At 32.8% G+C, this 17,642-nt stretch overlaps 1 protein-coding gene across 4 annotated transcripts in view; it reads left to right on the top strand.

Annotated features, from left to right (window-relative positions):
- Nucleotides 1-17,642, top strand: part of LOC145254869 (steroidogenic factor 1-like) — a 377,291-nt gene that overhangs the window by 152,265 nt on the left and 207,384 nt on the right. For all 4 annotated transcript variants that reach the window (XM_080113737.1, XM_080113739.1, XM_080113741.1 and 1 more), the window contains exon 2: nucleotides 12,580-12,649. The gene's annotated coding sequence lies outside the window, so the exon portion shown is untranslated. The remainder of the gene's footprint in view (nucleotides 1-12,579; nucleotides 12,650-17,642) is intronic.

Below are 17,642 nucleotides of genomic sequence, written 5' to 3'. Positions count from 1 at the left end.
TATATGATTTACCTTCAGGTGGGATCTGAGAGAGAGAGAGAAAGAGAGAGAGAAATTAAAGATGGCGGCTGTGGCTTTATAAGGTGTAGTCTTGTGGAATTGCACAAGATCACACCGCCCACTGCATACATATGCAAATGAAATGGAGTCAAGTTTTTAATAAAATGCCTGTTGGCAGCGGTGAGGGGAGAACGTGTGCTGGAAGTTGAGAGAGAAAGTTGTGAATAACGAAGTTGACAGTGATGAATTCTAGCTTAACTTTTTGTTTATTTTATTTATTCATTTTTTTTTTTTAATTATTTTATTTATTTATTTTTTTTTTTTTTGCTGTTTACCAGCCCATTTAACTGCAAAAGGCAAAGATCTAAAAATATTTCAAAGTAGTTAAGATTAGCAGCATGATGATGTTGACTTTCAAATAAAATCAGTTAAAACATGTATGCACATATGTAGCCAATAATGTTTGTATAAATAAAATTATACAAAAAATACAGCTCTACTTGTTATTGAGCACTATTTTACCACGAAACCACAACATCTAGGAAGCCACAACAATACACAAGCACACACACACACACACACACACACACACACACACACACATATATATATTATGTCATCAATGTAACAAACTCTACTGTTTAAATGACAATTGGCACTTTTAACTATTATAGCATCATTTGACTGCTGTTAGTAGTAAGCGAAATCACAATGATAAACATTGTCAAATGCTGACAGCTCCATTTGTTTTGTTTATACAAAAAGCATTGCATTATACGCTAGTGACAGGTGGCAATTTTACTTACCAGAGTGTTCAGCCCAAAAGGGTGGGGCTTATTATGTTTTTAAGTTGAATGAAACTTAAAAAATATTGTGCATATTGTGTAATTTTTTACATTTTTATGCTTAGATGCATTTTAACTGATTACATTTTTTTTTTTTGCAAACCGATAAAATTTAACTGTGCTTGATTACAACCCTACTAACACGGAAGTGCCTAAGAATCATTTGAGGCATATAATGCTTTATGAGTTCAAGAAAGGAAACTCAGATGCCGAAGCAGCTAGAAATATTCACTCAGTTTATAGAAAGGAATGTGTGAATGAAAGAACTTGCAGAAGATGGTTTGCGAAATTCAGAAGTGGAGATTTCACTCTTGAAGATGAAGATCAAACCGGACGTCCACTTGAGTTTGATGATAAGTTTCTTGAAGCAACTCTTGAAGAAAATCCTGCTTTATCAGTTGAGGAATTGGCAATAAAACTGAGTTCAAACCATACAACTGTTCATCATCATCTTCAATAGCTTGGAAAAGTTTCTTAACTTGGAAAATGGGTGCCACATGAATCGTCTGAAAACAATCTTACATCCCGAGTCGACATCTGCTCTTCTCTCCATTCTCGCCAACTTGTTTCACCTTTTTTGGATAGACTCGTGACTGGTGATTAAAAATGAACCTTTTATCGAAATGTTAAGTGTCGTAGACAATGGCTTGGTGAAGGGGAAAAACTTCAGCCACAGCCAAAAAAAGAACTTCATGGGAATAAGGTTCTTCTTTCAATATAGTGGTATTGCCAAGGAATAATCCACTTAGAATTGCTACTGTTACATAGGGGTTATATCAGAAGAAGTGGATGACGTATGTATTTGTTGTTTATATTAGAGAGAGGGAGTCTTAGAGTGTCCATGTTGTGTGCAGATATACCGTGTATATATAAAGAGAGAGACAGTTCTGTATATATAAAGAGACATGGTACATGTTAATACAGGAGAGCCGATGGCATGTAATATACAATGAGAGGAGATTTGATATATAGATAGATAGACCGAGAGATAGTGCGTTTGACATTTATACTGTTTCACAGTTCTGTGAATGGGAGTGTTTCTATAACATTGACACATATATTTCTTTACTTATTTTTGAGATGATGATTTTCAAAAAGTTCTTATAATATAAATTCACAATACCTTTCTGTTGTTGAATAACATAACACGAAGATACAGATACAAAATTATGATGATATTCGTTTATTCCATTTCGACCGGTCAATGGCTTTGCATCAAGGAATTTAAGTCTTTACATGATTCTTTCTTCTCCCCTCCACTTCCAAGGTTCCATGTCAGCTCTATCTCTGACTCACTTGCTTCTCTCTTCTCTCGTGACCAACTGACTTCTCTCCTAAAGCTCTCTATATTGAGAACTCATGATGTCATTGCATGACTAAACACGTGCATATCAGACACGTGGCCTGACATGCATTGTTCCTCACGTTTCTACAAAGCCGACTCTCTAACCTAATTTTTGATTAACCCATTTTACAAACATTTTCCATTGTCCGTTTTTAAATTCCTTATTTTAATTTCATTTCTTTAACAGAAACAAAATTACATCATTACATTCCTTTTTCAATAAACAGATATCTAACTATTTCATGTGAACCAAACAATAGTAATTCTACATTCCATTTTCAATAACATTCTTGTATTATTTTAACTTATGATCGGAATTCTCAATTCCAAATCTAGCTTCGCAAGTTTGAATCCTCGGCTATCCTATCTCATATTACTCACTTACAAGAACAGACGGCTGTTCTTTAACACTAACAACTAATTAATTTTCAAATCTACTGTCAGCAATTAGAGCATTTGAACCAAGCTTTGAGGGGAAAAAGACCTGCTCTAGTGAATCGAAAAGAGGTGATGTTCCATCAGGACAATGCACGACCCCACACAGCAAGAATCATCTTACAAAAGATCGAAAAACTTGGTTGCGAGAAAATTCCTCATCCACCCTATTCTCCTGACCTTGCTCCTTCAGACTGCCATTTGTTTCTCAACTTACAAAATCATTTGAAAGGAACAGCTTTTGTAGCGCATAAAGATTTCGAAACTGACATTTGTGAGTTCTTTGAATCAAAGCTAAAAGGATTTTACAGTGGTGAAATTAATAAGTTTGTTAATAGAAAGAAGGAAGTCATCGATAATCAGGGAAAGTATATTGATGAGTAAATCTTTAATAAAACGTAACATTTGGTCACTTTTTTCTTTATTCAAAATTCAGACAGAACTTATGAGATGACTTGATATGTGTGCGTGTATGTATATGTGCATATATATAGGTGTATGTATATGTATGTGCATTTATTCGTGTGTGTTAGATAAGTAAGCAAACACTGATCTTTAATATAGAGTAAAGGATTGTGTCTATTAGCTGCATTCATGCATATCTGTGCATTCACTGTCCGGTCATTGCATGCCGCTGCAGTTTGAAATAGTTTTGCTTGCATACTAACACAAAGCATTAATGCAGATGTCTTCTGCTTGTTACTGACAAATGGAATTTAAATAATATTTACATGTGTTGCTTATCCTGCTTGTAAGCTGATCTTCCACATCGTGGTTGGTTACAACAAAACAATATTTTATTCTGAAAGCTTTTTAAAAATAATCAAAAAGTAAAGTCAGCAAAAAGTGAGTATTCTCAATGGGCAGCCATTTCATTTCCATGGAAATATTATTTAAGATGCGTGAGAGATAAAATAAAATATTATCAAATATGTGTGAGAGGTAAAATAAATTATTATTAAAGATGTGAGACAGATAAAATAAAATATTATTAAAAATGTGTGAGAGATGAAATAAAATAATTTTTAAGATATGTGTGGGATAAAATAAAATATTACTTAAGAGGTGTGAGAGATGAAATAAAATATTTAAGATGTGTGAGGGATAAATATTGTTTAAGATGTGCGAGAGATAAAATAAAATATTATTTAAGATGTGTGAGAAATAAAATAAAATATTTAAGATGTGTGAGAAATAAAATAAATATTATTTAAGATGTGTGAGAAATAAAATAAAACATTATTTAAGATGTGTGAGAGATAAAATATTATTTCAGATGTGTGAGAGATAAAATATTATTTCAGATGTCTGAGAGATAAAATAAAATATTACTTAAGAGGTGTGAGAGATGAAATAAAATATTTAAGATGTGTGAGAGATAAAATAAAATATTATTTAAGATGTGTGAGAGATAAAATATTATTTCAGATGTGTGAGAGATAAAATATTATTTCAGATGTCTGAGAGATAAAATAAAATATTACTTAAGAGGTGTGAGAGATGAAATAAAATATTTAAGATGTGTGAGGGATAAAATAAAATATTATTTAAGATGTGTGAGAGATAAAATATTATTTCAGATGTGTGAGAGATAAAATATTATTTCAGATGTCTGAGAGATAAAATAAAATATTACTTAAGAGGTGTGAGAGATGAAATAAAATATTTAAGATGTGTGAGAGATAAAATAAAATATTATTTAAGATGTGTGAGAAATAAAATAAAACATTATTTAAAATGTGTGAGAAATAAAATAAAATATTTAAGATGTGTGAGAAATAAAATAAATATTATTTAAGATGTGTGAGAAATAAAATAAAACATTATTTAAGATGTGTGAGGAATAAATTAAAATATTTTTTAAGGCATGTTAGAGATAAAATAAAATATAATTTAAGATGTGTGAGGGACCTTAGAAAATTTTACTTAAGAGAGATAAAAGAAAATGTAATTTCAGATGTGTGAGTTATAAAAGCAATGTTAACTCAAAGGAAAGTTATTTCAAATATGGGAAAGATAACAGAAGATGCTATTTCAGATATGTGAGGGCCAAAGACGTATAAGAGATATGGGTAAATGTTATTTAAAATGTGTGGTGGATCTAAGAAAATTGTTTTCAGATATAAGTCTGACGGAACAAACATTCTATTTTAAATGTAAACTTGTAAATTTCCTTGTTTTCAGCATTGTAAAAAATTTTCCCCTTAACATATACAAAGTAGCTGATCTCCAAAACGTCTACATGCTGTGTCCTCTGCATCAGCTATTGCATGTTAAGTTGTTGCATTATATTTCAAGCATGTTACTCCCCAATAAAGCTAAACTGTCTGGTATAGATGATTAAATAGATGCTAATCGAATGAGACGGATCGAGTGACTTTTTCATGCTCAGAATAGCTGGAGCGTGGAACAAACTACCCGTATCAGTTGTTGGTTGAAGAAAGACTGCATTCTTTTAAACCGTCACATATATATGCACACATATGACTCATACACTATTCATTTCCTTGACGATTGTATATATGCATATGCAAGTTCTCCACTTTTTGTTAAAGAATTTGTTAAAGATCTGGATGAAGCAGATTTCTTGCTCATAGATGTTAGTTCTTAGCTTTTTGATTGAAAAATAAATAAGAAAAAGTTGATTTCTTCCTCTAATGTCAGTTCTCTCTGAAAACTGAAAATGTTAATTTGCCTGTGAAGGCTAATATTTCCAGCATTTCATGACAGGGGTAGGGGATTTAGATAACTTTTGTTCCATCTCTGCTGCTGTCAGGTCAGGCTGTCTTAAGATATTGGCTTCTTAACTTAAATGCACCGTGACCCACCAGGTTAACGAAGTCATCTACATTTCAGTTATTTTTGCCATTCGTTACTTATATCCCTGAACAATAAATGCTCCCTCCGGTTGCATATTTTTGCTATTATATAAAATGTGTTGAGTTTGTTAATGAATAGTTAATTATGACAATGTCTAGTTAATGTATGCTATCCCCTCAGGAGAAGATAATGTCTGGGAGGATAGTTTTATTAAAACAAAACATATATAGCACTACTTTCTCAGAAAGAGAAAGGTAATGCTTGGGAGAATGGTTTCATAACAACAAAACGTACTACACTACCTTCACCATCCAAAGGAGGATATAATGCCTGAGAGAATAGTCTCGTAACAGTAAACCACATAGTACACTACCCTCTCCTGAATTGATCATTAAAATATAGTACAATAAATAAAATACAATCTAATGTCATCTAATAGAAGTTTAGTATAGTTTCAGCTTCAAGCAGATATTAAAGCTCCATGAGTAAAAAAAATTATGCATGATGAATATTAATCTAACAGATTTTAAATGAGTTGCCCGCATGTACAGACTTGAGAAGAGCAGTTGAGCTAAGCAGATTCTAAACTCGCGACTTAGAGTAGGTGGTCATGCTATTAAAACCCCCAAAGCTATGACGCAAGAATATAATGAAAAGAAACTTGAAAGACAAGAGCATCTCCTTGTGAGGCAGATAGTGGAGGTTATATAACAATACACTGAATTCATCCAACGGCGTTTTTTTTTTTTATCTGTTAAGCTTAAGTTTAAAATACAATTTTCATAGATTAAACGAATGCATTTTTGTATTCTTTATCATCATATTCAGTTTAACGTCTGCCTTACATGACATGGCATATGTTGAACGGCTTTAAGAAATTGATTTACAAACTAACCAGGTTCTTATTTATCCTTCTTTCTCTCGGGTCTTTTTTTAATCACTTTCTTGTGTTTTCTTTGGACTTTTCCTGTAAACTGAACTTGCTTCTTCAATTGGTTAACATCTACTAACCCAAAAACTCTTATCAATTCTTTTCATGTGGCCATACCATCAAAGTCTCCTGGTCTGCACACTGCTATCTATACTGTCCAGATTTAATCCTCTTCTGAAGTCATTATATCTAAATCTGTCTTTAAGACTCAAATTAAATATCCATATCATTTTCATATCGTTTCTCTCCATACAACGTATGTCCTCAACCCTTCCTGGTCAGGTTTCACTTCTATTTATCACTAGACTGTGTACTCATGCCTGATACTCCTCCCTTGGTCGACAATGCTGATACTCTGCTGGTTAATAATGGCAGGTCCTTTGAATGTACTCCATTCACTCCTAATTCTTTCAATCAATTTTTTTTCTTCATTTCTGCTTTGTGTATTGTACAGTCTTTTGTTTCAAATGGACGTCTGCGTTCCTTTATGAATTAAAATTGTGCTTTTGTGTGCACAGTTGTCACAATAGTTGACAATAGGTCCCACTCGTCCCACTGTACGACTCCCGTCTACTCTACTTCTATATTCATTTTCTGTCTTCTAAATGCTTCATACCACCAGTTTTTCTAAACTAGCCAACATTTTTAACAGTAAGAAAACTGTCAACCTTATCTCTAAGAAGTGTAAGCATTCACAAAGCTGTATGCTTTAAAGAATGCATAGATGCTTGCTACAAACAGTGCAAGGCCTGCAATGGGGAAAAATATTAAGCTAAGAGTGTAACATTTCAATAAATAATTGAAATTTCAATGAAGAGAAGCACATAGTCTTTGCACACACATGTACTTGTGCACCTGTGGGTTATCGCTGGTGAGCAATCAAAAAATATAATCAATATAAGTCTTTTATGCTGTTGGTCTTCTTGTTTTCCATTGCTTTTCCCTGTGTGTATTATTGTATTATTGTGTCGTCTAGTGGCTGTCGATCGGCTGTTCAATTTAAAACCAATAAAACTCATACATGGAAACACAAGGAGACTTTTTGGCGATTTTAAAGGTTTTATTGTGAAGAGAGATTCGTTCACAAGGGAGAGGCTAATATTAGTTCCTTATAAAAGAAAATCTAAAATTAATTCCTTCTTATTTAATTTTTTTACTTAATTAAAAATTAGTCAATGAATGGGCAGGTCTCGAAGAAATATTCACTTAGATCCTTACATTTTTTGGGCACGTCTCGTCTCCCGGCTTCCCCAATGTGAACTGCCTCAAAAACGCTGTCCCAAACCTGGAACATGTGATCATTTCATATATAATCAACTCTAGATGCACTGAGTTCATCTCTGTTCGTCGCCAGGCTGCTTTGACATGTGCTTAATGAACACTCTTGAAATTCATACTAGTTAACATAATATTTACCTAATGCAAATATATAAGAAAAGAGAATAAATTGATTAACTTTTTGAAAAAAAAAAAAATCTTTTCTTTAAACGAAGTTTTATTCTGAGAAATCAGATCACATGAAATCCTATAGAATTAATGATCAATCCAGATAATAATCTTCTGGGTTAATCATTTTTTATGTCTAAAGTAAACAACCCATCATTTTTAAATAGACTTTCTATGTGACCTATCCTAAATGACGGTAATATATATATATATATATATATAGTCATCCACATACAGTACTGTTTCGCTGTATTACAGCTCATCAGTGTGGCTAGACAGGCAACTACCTCAAGCCAGGGTCGAAACCAGATCGTCCAAACGATAGTCAAGGACTCTCACCATTACACTAATTGGCTGCTGCTGTTCGGGTAGTGAATTAATGATGTTTTGACATCGTCCAAATGCCTAAGCTCGATTTGTTTACACAAAGAGCATCGCTTAATACGCAAATGGCAGTTTGTATATTACTTCCCAATATGCTCAAATATATATATATATATATATATATATATATATATATATATATATATATATATCAAGCAAAACAGAAGTGTCGGATAGCATTTTAGTTAAGTAATCTATGAACCCTACTCATTGAGAGTGTTTTGTTTTGGTCAGACTTTGGGTGCAATCAAGAATTTAAGCAAACTGGTCTGTTTTGTTTTTCGTTTTTGTTCCGTTGAAAGTAACTATTGTTCTGATTGCACACCTGTCGTTTTTGTAGAGAAACCAAGTATGATTGTAATTTCACAAAATAAGATTTTGTTGTTTTTTTTTTAATTTTGAGATGAGGATTAATTATTAGTATTATTTGGACTCTTTGAACTACTAATCTCATCTTGAGTTTTACTTTCTTCTTCAGGTGTATCTTGTTGAACTCGAGAACTTGTCTATCAAACTCAACAAATTTTCTGTTAAACTCGAGAACTTTTCTGTCAAACTCGAGAACTTTTCTGTCAAACTCGTGAACTTTTCTGTCAAACTCGTGAACTTTTTTGTCAAACTCGTGAACTTTTCTGTCAAACTCGTGAACTTTTCTGTCAAACTAAAGAATTTTTATGTCAAACTCAGTAATCTGCGCGGAATCCCATACAGAACTTTTTTTATTTAATCCGTAGGGGTAGCATTCTTTCATTCCATCAGCCATGACTGGGTAGAAATTCTTAGTAATTCGCAGTTGTATTTTGAGTGTCACCCACACTGAGGATTGAACTTTCAACCTCGAAAAGAGTGTAACTTTACAATTGAATTTGACCAACTATACTTTATCTACTACACCACGGGTCCTTGCGAACTGAGTTTGAGAGAAAGATTCTCAAGTTCAACAAGATACACCTGAAGAAAGTCACAGGTTACGTTGATTGAAACGTTGTGAAAATAACACTCAAGATGAAAGAATCGAAATAATACTGACTTTGGTCATGGTCAATTTGTTAATAACTTTGCCTTTCATGGGCGCATCACTATATTTTTTTGAAAGAAAGCTTAAAGAAATATTTCTCTTATAAGTCTGACTTTTTCTTAAGTATATTCAATGTCGGTGTAAGGTAACGATTGCAGAAGATATTTTTAAAACATAAACAAATATTGACTTATATACTTTTACTTATATTTACTTGGTTACCTTATGCCTGGGATTATGAAGAACCCACAAGCAAGATTGATTCTTTTGGTTTTTGAGAAATGAATCCATATTGAATAAAAAGAAAAAGACTCATTTTACCCTTGGTACAAAAATATATTGATGTTTATGGTTTCAAGCATCTTTTTTTGTGCATCCTCTCTCTTTCTCTCAAGCACATGCACATACTTCTTCCCACTCTCTCTCCCTCTCTTACTTCCTCTCTATCTCCTTACTCCTCTCTCTCTCTCTTTCTCTTCTGCGCTCTCCCAATACCTCTTTCACTCTTTCTTTTTCCTTCCTCTTTTAACCTTCCCCGTTTTCTTTCTCCTTCCCTCCTTCTCTCTCCTTTCCCTCTCTCTCTCTCTCCTTTCTCTCTTTTACTCTCCTTTCCCTCGCTCTCTCTCCTTTCTCTCTCCCTCTCTCCTATCCCCCTCTCTTACTTCCCCCCTCTTTCTTCTTCCCCACTCTCTCTCCTCTCTCCCAACTTTGTCCTTTCTCCTCTCTTTCCCCTTCCCTCTTCTCTCTCTTTCTCTCTCTTTCTATGCCCTTCCCTGTATTTGTATCCATCTTTCTCTATTTATGTTCATTCTCCTCTTTTCATCTCCCTTTTCCCTCTCTGATTCGATCAATAGAGCTGATCAATAAATGAGGTTGTCACTAATCATTTTTTCTTCCATCCTCTATTGTCAAAGCAAACAATTTCTCTAAATCAAGTGTCAATAACTTCTCTCGCCTCACGAATTCATGTCACATTTCTCTACCTTTCACACACACACACACACACACACACACACACACACACACACACACACACACACACACATAAATAAAGATATTAACGATTTCCTTTTGCCATTGATTAAGAGCAGATGGCACAATGACAAAGTCAAAATATCACAAATATTGAAAATGTTCTGTACGGAAAGACTTTCTTTCACTCAAGCTTTCAATCTTTTTTATCTAAACATTTTCTAGTAGAACCACTTCTAAGTATTTTCTTTTTAATTGCCTCCCAACAAGAACAGAGTTAGATGCAAAGTCGGTTTTTAATGTGGGGAGAATGCAACTCCCTTCAAAAAGGGCACTCTGGGTTGAGCAAAAAATAAATGTTAAATTTGCCTTGTCTAGAAGAATTTTCCTTCATTGATTGAGTATAAAATTAGATGAAATATTATATCAGATCAGATACTACACTTTGCCCCTAGTTAAAAGGCCAAAAAAAAAAAACAGTAAAGGCTAAGACTAATACAATTGTGAATTACTTATGACCTCTACCCAGTCATTGTTTTTTTTTTTACACAGGAATCACCACTTATCAAGGCTCGAAAGCCACTCGAGAATAAGGGTTAATGGGTATACATTAGTCAATGTGATTATAGCGTAGTGGGAATTTAGTAAATTGGATTACTTACGGGGGGACGGTTCATCAAGAACTTGTTTTGAAGACAATCAGATTGTAGTCAGCTGGAAAGCATGCAATCGGAAAAGAGTTCCACGGGCATGCAGTTGTAAGAAAGAAGCTTTGTTCATGGAATCTATATTTAGGTTTAGGTACAAATAAAAAGTGTGGGAAATTATTGATAGTGGTTCTGGCTAGACGAGTGTTTTTTGTGAAAGTTTGGCGAGAGGGTACCTTAAATTGAAGCTCAGATGAGCACTTGCCATGAAAATAACGATAAAGCAGAGACAATGCCTCTTCTGTGAGAAAGAGGTTGCAGGGAAGAGAAAAGGGCATCCCTCACTAGGCTACGAAGTCTATTTTGAACTCTGTCAAGGCAGGATAAGCTGCTTCTAGCAGCTGCCCAGATGTGACAAATTCCCAAGTTTGACAGAAATATTCTAGAGTTCAACAAGATACACCTGAAGAAGGTTGGAGATTACATCAACCGAAACATGGTAAAAATGACACTCCAGTTTGAAGAATCCAAATAATACGTACAAAGAAGTTTTTTCACATTCTCACAGTATTGCATTGTCATTCATTTCTTTATAGGGACTCATGTTGTTTCGCCGCTGATTCAAATATTTTTTATTGAGTTAACGTAAGAACAATTGAGAAATGACATTTTTTGACAATGAAGATTTATTAAGAAAAAAGTTAATAAAGTCATGAATACAATTTATCCTTACTTTCCAATTAACTAAGTATGAGAGACAAAATCCTAACTTATGGTAACTATTTGAGAGTCAAATAAATAGATAGATAGATAGATAGATAGATAGATAGATAGACGCCAGCAAACATGGCTGCATGTAAGGTTCAACTCATCCTTAAGGCATTGTCAAAATCCAAAACCAGTCTTTTCACAGTCTATCCATTCTTTTGTCACATTGATCTCACATGACCTCATATCCATGGGATCTCATCAATAAATCACTCAGAATCTTGCTCCCTTTGATTTCACTCATCAATCTTCCCCTGATGCCAAGTTATTCTCAAATACACTCTGTCAACTTTCTTTATTTCATACATCGACAACATTGCTTGTACTTATATGTGTTCACCTATGCTAAAATATATACTAGTCAACTTACACATTTAACATCCAAATTTGTAAGTTGTAATCGATTCATATAGGCCTTGAGGAACCCTGAGTTTGACATGCCTGTCATCAAGCAATTAATTTGCTTGGACTTTGACTCAAACCTCTTCACAGCTTTGGTTGTGTCCATGTTGCCTTTCTCGTGTCAACCTGATGTTACCAAATCCGACTGTTGGAAGATACTGTCTTTCTGACTTAAAATGCATCAAACATTAATATTATCGTTTTTTCCCCTTTTTCTTTGTGAAACTCAATCATGTTCTCCAAAGTAAAACACAAAAACAACACTTTTTGCTATAGAAAAAACAAAACAAAAAAACAAACGAAACACCATGAATAAATATTTAAAGATATAACGAACTTGAAGCCTAAAGCTCTTTTTCAAAATTACTGGATTTGGCATTAAATAACACGAAAAGAGGTTGGTATGCTGTAAAACAAATCAACCAAACCAATTTCTTATGCCAATTACACATCATCTATAAAACTCTTAACATTTTTTTTTTTCAATGCCATAAATTTTTTAGGCGTTTTCATTTCCTAATTGAAATTTCAAAAATAATAATTTCCATTTTTTTTTTTTCTTACAGTTTCACTTCAGTAAATAGGGACATCAATAATTTGGGATCTTTCATGGATTATAGTGATTGTGTTGTGTAGGTAAGTAAAACTGTTTTTTAATCTTTTCACTCTTCTTTAGACAAAAGATTCAGGAGAATGGAACTTTCATCTTTGTTCCCGCATTCTTTCTTTATGATTCTAAAAGAATCAAAGTGTAGTACCTGTTCTGATGCTACACTTCAATTTTTTGTTCTTAGTTAGCGGAGGAGAAATCCTTCACGACTGAGGCAATTTTTATTTTTGTTTCTTTGCTCCACATTAAAAAACGACCCTGGTGTCTAACTCTGCCCTCGTGGAGAGGCAAAGTAAATAGGAACAATAAGTGTAGTGGAGATTGTTTAATATGTAAATAATAGAAATTCAACAACGAATACAGAAAGAATAGCTTGTTCATGCTAAAACTACACGTCTCTTGTCCAGAATTCCCCCTTTATTAAAAAACGAAAATAAAAAAAATCTGTATGATGTATGTATCCGTGATGGAACGAAAATGTCATATTCCAAAAATTACATAAATTGATAAAGTAATTTATTTTTAATTAAGAAAATCAAATGTTATGAGTAAGCAAAAGGAGGCTGTCTCGCATCACCATCTTGAGTAAACAAGGACAGATAACTTCACAATAATTCAAGCTTGCGAGATCAGCCTTGTAATGCCTACAATTTTTTGTTAATCATTTAAAATTGTTCAAAAATGATTTTCTTTATAAAAATAAAACTTGATCAATTTATGTGATTTTGCAATATGGCCTCTTTGTTCCATTATGGGTGTGTATATCATTATGATTTTTCCTATAATTTTGTTTTTTAATATGGAGGAATTCTGTACAACTATCAACTACAGTGTAAACAGCAATGGCTGTCTCGCAACTTCTGGTCAGAAGCCATTTTACCATTAGAAATAGTATTGAGAAGCGAGGGGGGGGGTCACTCAGATAGATTAACAGTTTTATTTTTCTATTCAGTTGAGTATTATTCATTAAGGTCATTCAATTTGACAATTTAATGGTTGAAGTTGGTAAGTTTTCTATTTATGTGTCAGGCTGTCTCCAGTATCTCTTGAAAGGCTATAAAAGCGGACAGGTTTATGTCCTAAGAAGAGTGGGATTAATTCATAAATAATACGTAAATAATAGACTTTGACAACCGATACAGAGAGAATTTTTATTTTATTTTTTTGCTACAATATTTTATATGCTACAACATAAACAACTATGGTTGTATCAGAAGCTGTCTCATTGGCATGGAGAGTATTCAACAGTGATGGTTGACACTCAGTCCAAAGGATAATAGACATACACAGTGGTTGAAATGCTGATGAGTTATGTGTTGTTTCTGTGAGAGATATAAGGATGCTGACTATTCCAAACATCCAGAAAAGCGAGGCGAACAATGTTGGTTTATGCAGATGATTTGATTTGCACAACCAGTAGTATACAACCAGGATATCAAAGCAATTGGATGAGTTGTTTTGAATTGGGTATAAGTAGATCTAATTCACTTCAGATCATTGTTTATGGGAAAGTTCTTTTGTATGTATGAGTCCCGTCCCATGTGAAACTAGGTATTCATGTGTTATTGTCAGTTGTAAGAAGTTGCTTGCTTCATTCAGATTTTCCTCTCAATATTTCAACCAAATTCTAAAACTTTTTGTGTGTCCTGTTTGCTGATTGTGAAATTCCGAACCATACCAATGGATATTCTTAAAATATCTGAACAAATACAGAATGCGAGTTTTCAGTATATTTGTTGTTTTTTTGGTGCCAGATTAGTTTCTTCTCTTTTCTCTTCACCAACAAAAAAATGAAGCATTTGTTGTTAGTAGCAGCAGCAGTACTCGACTCAATTCAACTAAGAAAGTTAGATGTCTTTATTAATTTTAAAACAATCCAAATTTTGATGAACTATTTTGTCGACATAAATATATATCAGTCTTTGATTGATGCAATTATTTTGTTATTTTTTTCATACTGAACATGAACTTGTACTTAACGTTTTTGTAAATACGTCTTGATATTTTTTTCACTAATTAATAAAGTAGCTGTCTACATTTTCTTTAATTTATTTATTGCGGACTATTATCCTCATCTTTCTTAGTTGTTGTTTCACAACATGTCAGCCTACTTTTCCTCTGGCCTTCGTCAGGTGGTAACCACGATGGGATAGGAACTCTGACTCTCCTAACTGCATTCTCAGCAATTACTGCCATCCATAGTAATTACTGAGAATGCAGTTAAGAGATTCGGAATGCCTATCCCGTCACGGTTATCACCAGACAAAGGCCAGGAATAGTTGGCTGAAACGTCATGAAACAACAACTAAGAAAGATCCGGATAATAGTCCGCAATAAAAAAAAAATAATAAATAATACTCATCTCAATAATAAATTCCAATGAAATAATATATATACATCTTCTTTGTCTTCTCGTTCTTTTTTGTGTGATATAACACAAACAAAATACAGTTATATATCTTGAATATTTTCTATAAATGCCACTCATCAGAATAAAAATTCCTATACCGTGTCCAAAAAGGTTAGAAAATAAGAACAAAAATAATAAAACTCACATTAAAACATTTATCTATGTCGGTTCAATTAGGAACATGAGATTTTCTTTGTTCTATGGACACCATTTTTCATATAAACAAAGCTAGAAAGAAAATGTGTATACAGTGAAATCTCTAGATACGAAATTAATTGGTTCCAACTTGGCTTTCATATCTTGAAATTTTCGTATTCTGAAAGATGTTTTACACTTAAATCGTCTAATCCATTCCAAGTCCTATGAAAACGCTCATTAAATTTTATAGCAAGAGTAAAACCAGAATGAAATAAGAGCCAAATAGTACCCAACCTGACCGTTAATGTCTTCACTTTTTATTTATTTTTTTACTTTTCTTTGATATCCAAATATAAAATTCTATTTCATAAAAATCGACGGAGAGATATGACACAAGTTTTTAAATTTGATTTTAATTTATCATTACTCGTAAGGTGACGATATCAGTCAAATCTATGGGCACACAGGTTCGTGGAAGAAAAAGGATTCAAAATGAAATGGATTATTTACTTTCTTACAGCTAACTTGCGATTTCTAAGAAAAATAATAACAAACTCTCCCATACCTCAAAAAGTTTCTGAAAATATGATAAAAATTAAAACGGATTTTTTTTCATTTTATATCCTTCAAATGTGGTAAATATTGTAATGTGTACATTAATTTTTCAATTTCAAAAAGATAAATTCAAGTCCAAGGAAATAATATTTTCCAAATAAAAATTAGCATAAATTTAAATTAACTTAAAAAAATGTTAAATTGAATAAAACCCTGATTTTTTAAAAAGATTTTCCAAGAATTAGGTACCTGGAAAATAGTCTTTCAGTCATTTGTATTTTTCGCATCCTGAAAATATTTCCGTATGCAGGGACTTAAAAAAGTTCACATCACGTTTCCTAAGCCGAAAATTCATAAGCAGGGTGTATCCTATCTAGAAATTCCACTGTACTTACTTAGGTAAGCATTATAATTTTAAATTAGATTGTAAAAAACTAATCAAATTAAAAAAAAAAAATTAACAAAGGAATGTAAAATAAAAGTAAAGTAAAAAATAAGTTAATTAAAAATAGAAAAAGAAAATATTGTTCATTTATACATGCTCTGGAGTGGAGTTTAAAAAATAATATCAATTGAGCTTAAATCTAGAAAGTCTGACTATTATAATGAACTAGACTACCCGTGACCCGTTGGGTCAGTATGTTGTATTAGCTATGGAATTCATGTAGTATGAGCGTGACACTTGTGACGTAAAGAAAATAGTTGTTTTTTGACATAACAGAAACATTTCTATGAAAGTATCTTAAAATGGAAAAAGAATATAGATATTTATGAGTCGTTCTGTTTATTATAATTGATTATTTTTGAAAAAAAACATTACAGTTATTGAATTATAAGTGGTTGGCCATACTTATAGGTAAATGTGCACTGAACAGATACCTTATAGTTAAATTCAAATTTTGATATATCTTTTTTTTTTGTTTTTTTTTTTTACATCGTTCATTTCTGTATTACGTTTAAATTATTTTAACCCCACTCTTCCCATGTTAAATAATAATTTCGAAATAATAACGTTAATATTTCAGCGTCCCAATTGTTCTTTTTTTTTTTTCGCGTTTAAATTATCCAAATAAACAATTGTTAATACTGTCTGCTTTTTTTTTTTCTGTATTACGTTTAAGTTATTTTAAACCCCACTCTTCCCATGTTAAAAAATAATTTCGAAATAATAACATTAATATTTCAGTGCGCAGGTCATGCACGCATGCGTAACCGGGTGTTGTAAACTAGAAAGTGGATTACATACATCGTTACAAGATCATTTGAGTTTTATAATTATATAGATATATACATATGTATAGCTTACGGTAGTCGCTGTTATGCATAGAATCTCGTTTCCAGATTTCAGAGGAAGTGGAAAGAGGAGCAAGAGAAGGCAAAATCAAAACATCACAGCAAAGAATCAATCAAATCTGATGGGGGAAATACCTGTTGGCAAAACAAGAACGATCACATTATGATGACAAAAATAAGATGCTAATTTTTTTTTTGTTTTGTTTTTTTTTTTTACATTTTTTTTTTTTACATAGGCATCACCACTTATCAAGGCCAAAAGGCCACTCGAGGATAAGGGTTAAAGAGTGTACAGTAGACATTGGACAATATAGTAATCATTAGTAATGAAAATTTGGTAAATTTAAAAACTTATATAAAACGGCTCATCAAGAACTTATTTACGTTAGACTTGAACACAACCATATTGTAGTCAGCCAGAAAGCAGGAAAACGGAAGACAATTCCACAGGCGTGCAGTTCTAAGAAAGAAGCTTTGTTCATGGAATCTACGTTTAGGTTTAGGCACAGATAAAGAGTGGGAGGGAATTATCGATAGTGTGTACAGCTAGACGGGTGTTTCTTGTGAAAGTTTGGCGAGGGGGGGGCATAGATTGAAGCTCAGTTGAACACCTTCCATGAAAA

Source organism: Euprymna scolopes, chromosome 30, assembly GCF_053919585.1.
Source record: "Euprymna scolopes isolate OS-2025 chromosome 30, ASM5391958v1, whole genome shotgun sequence".
Taxonomy (NCBI): Eukaryota; Metazoa; Mollusca; class Cephalopoda; order Sepiida; family Sepiolidae; genus Euprymna; species Euprymna scolopes.
Note: the sequence above shows the minus strand (reverse complement) of the source record. Positions and strands in the feature narration are given on the sequence as shown.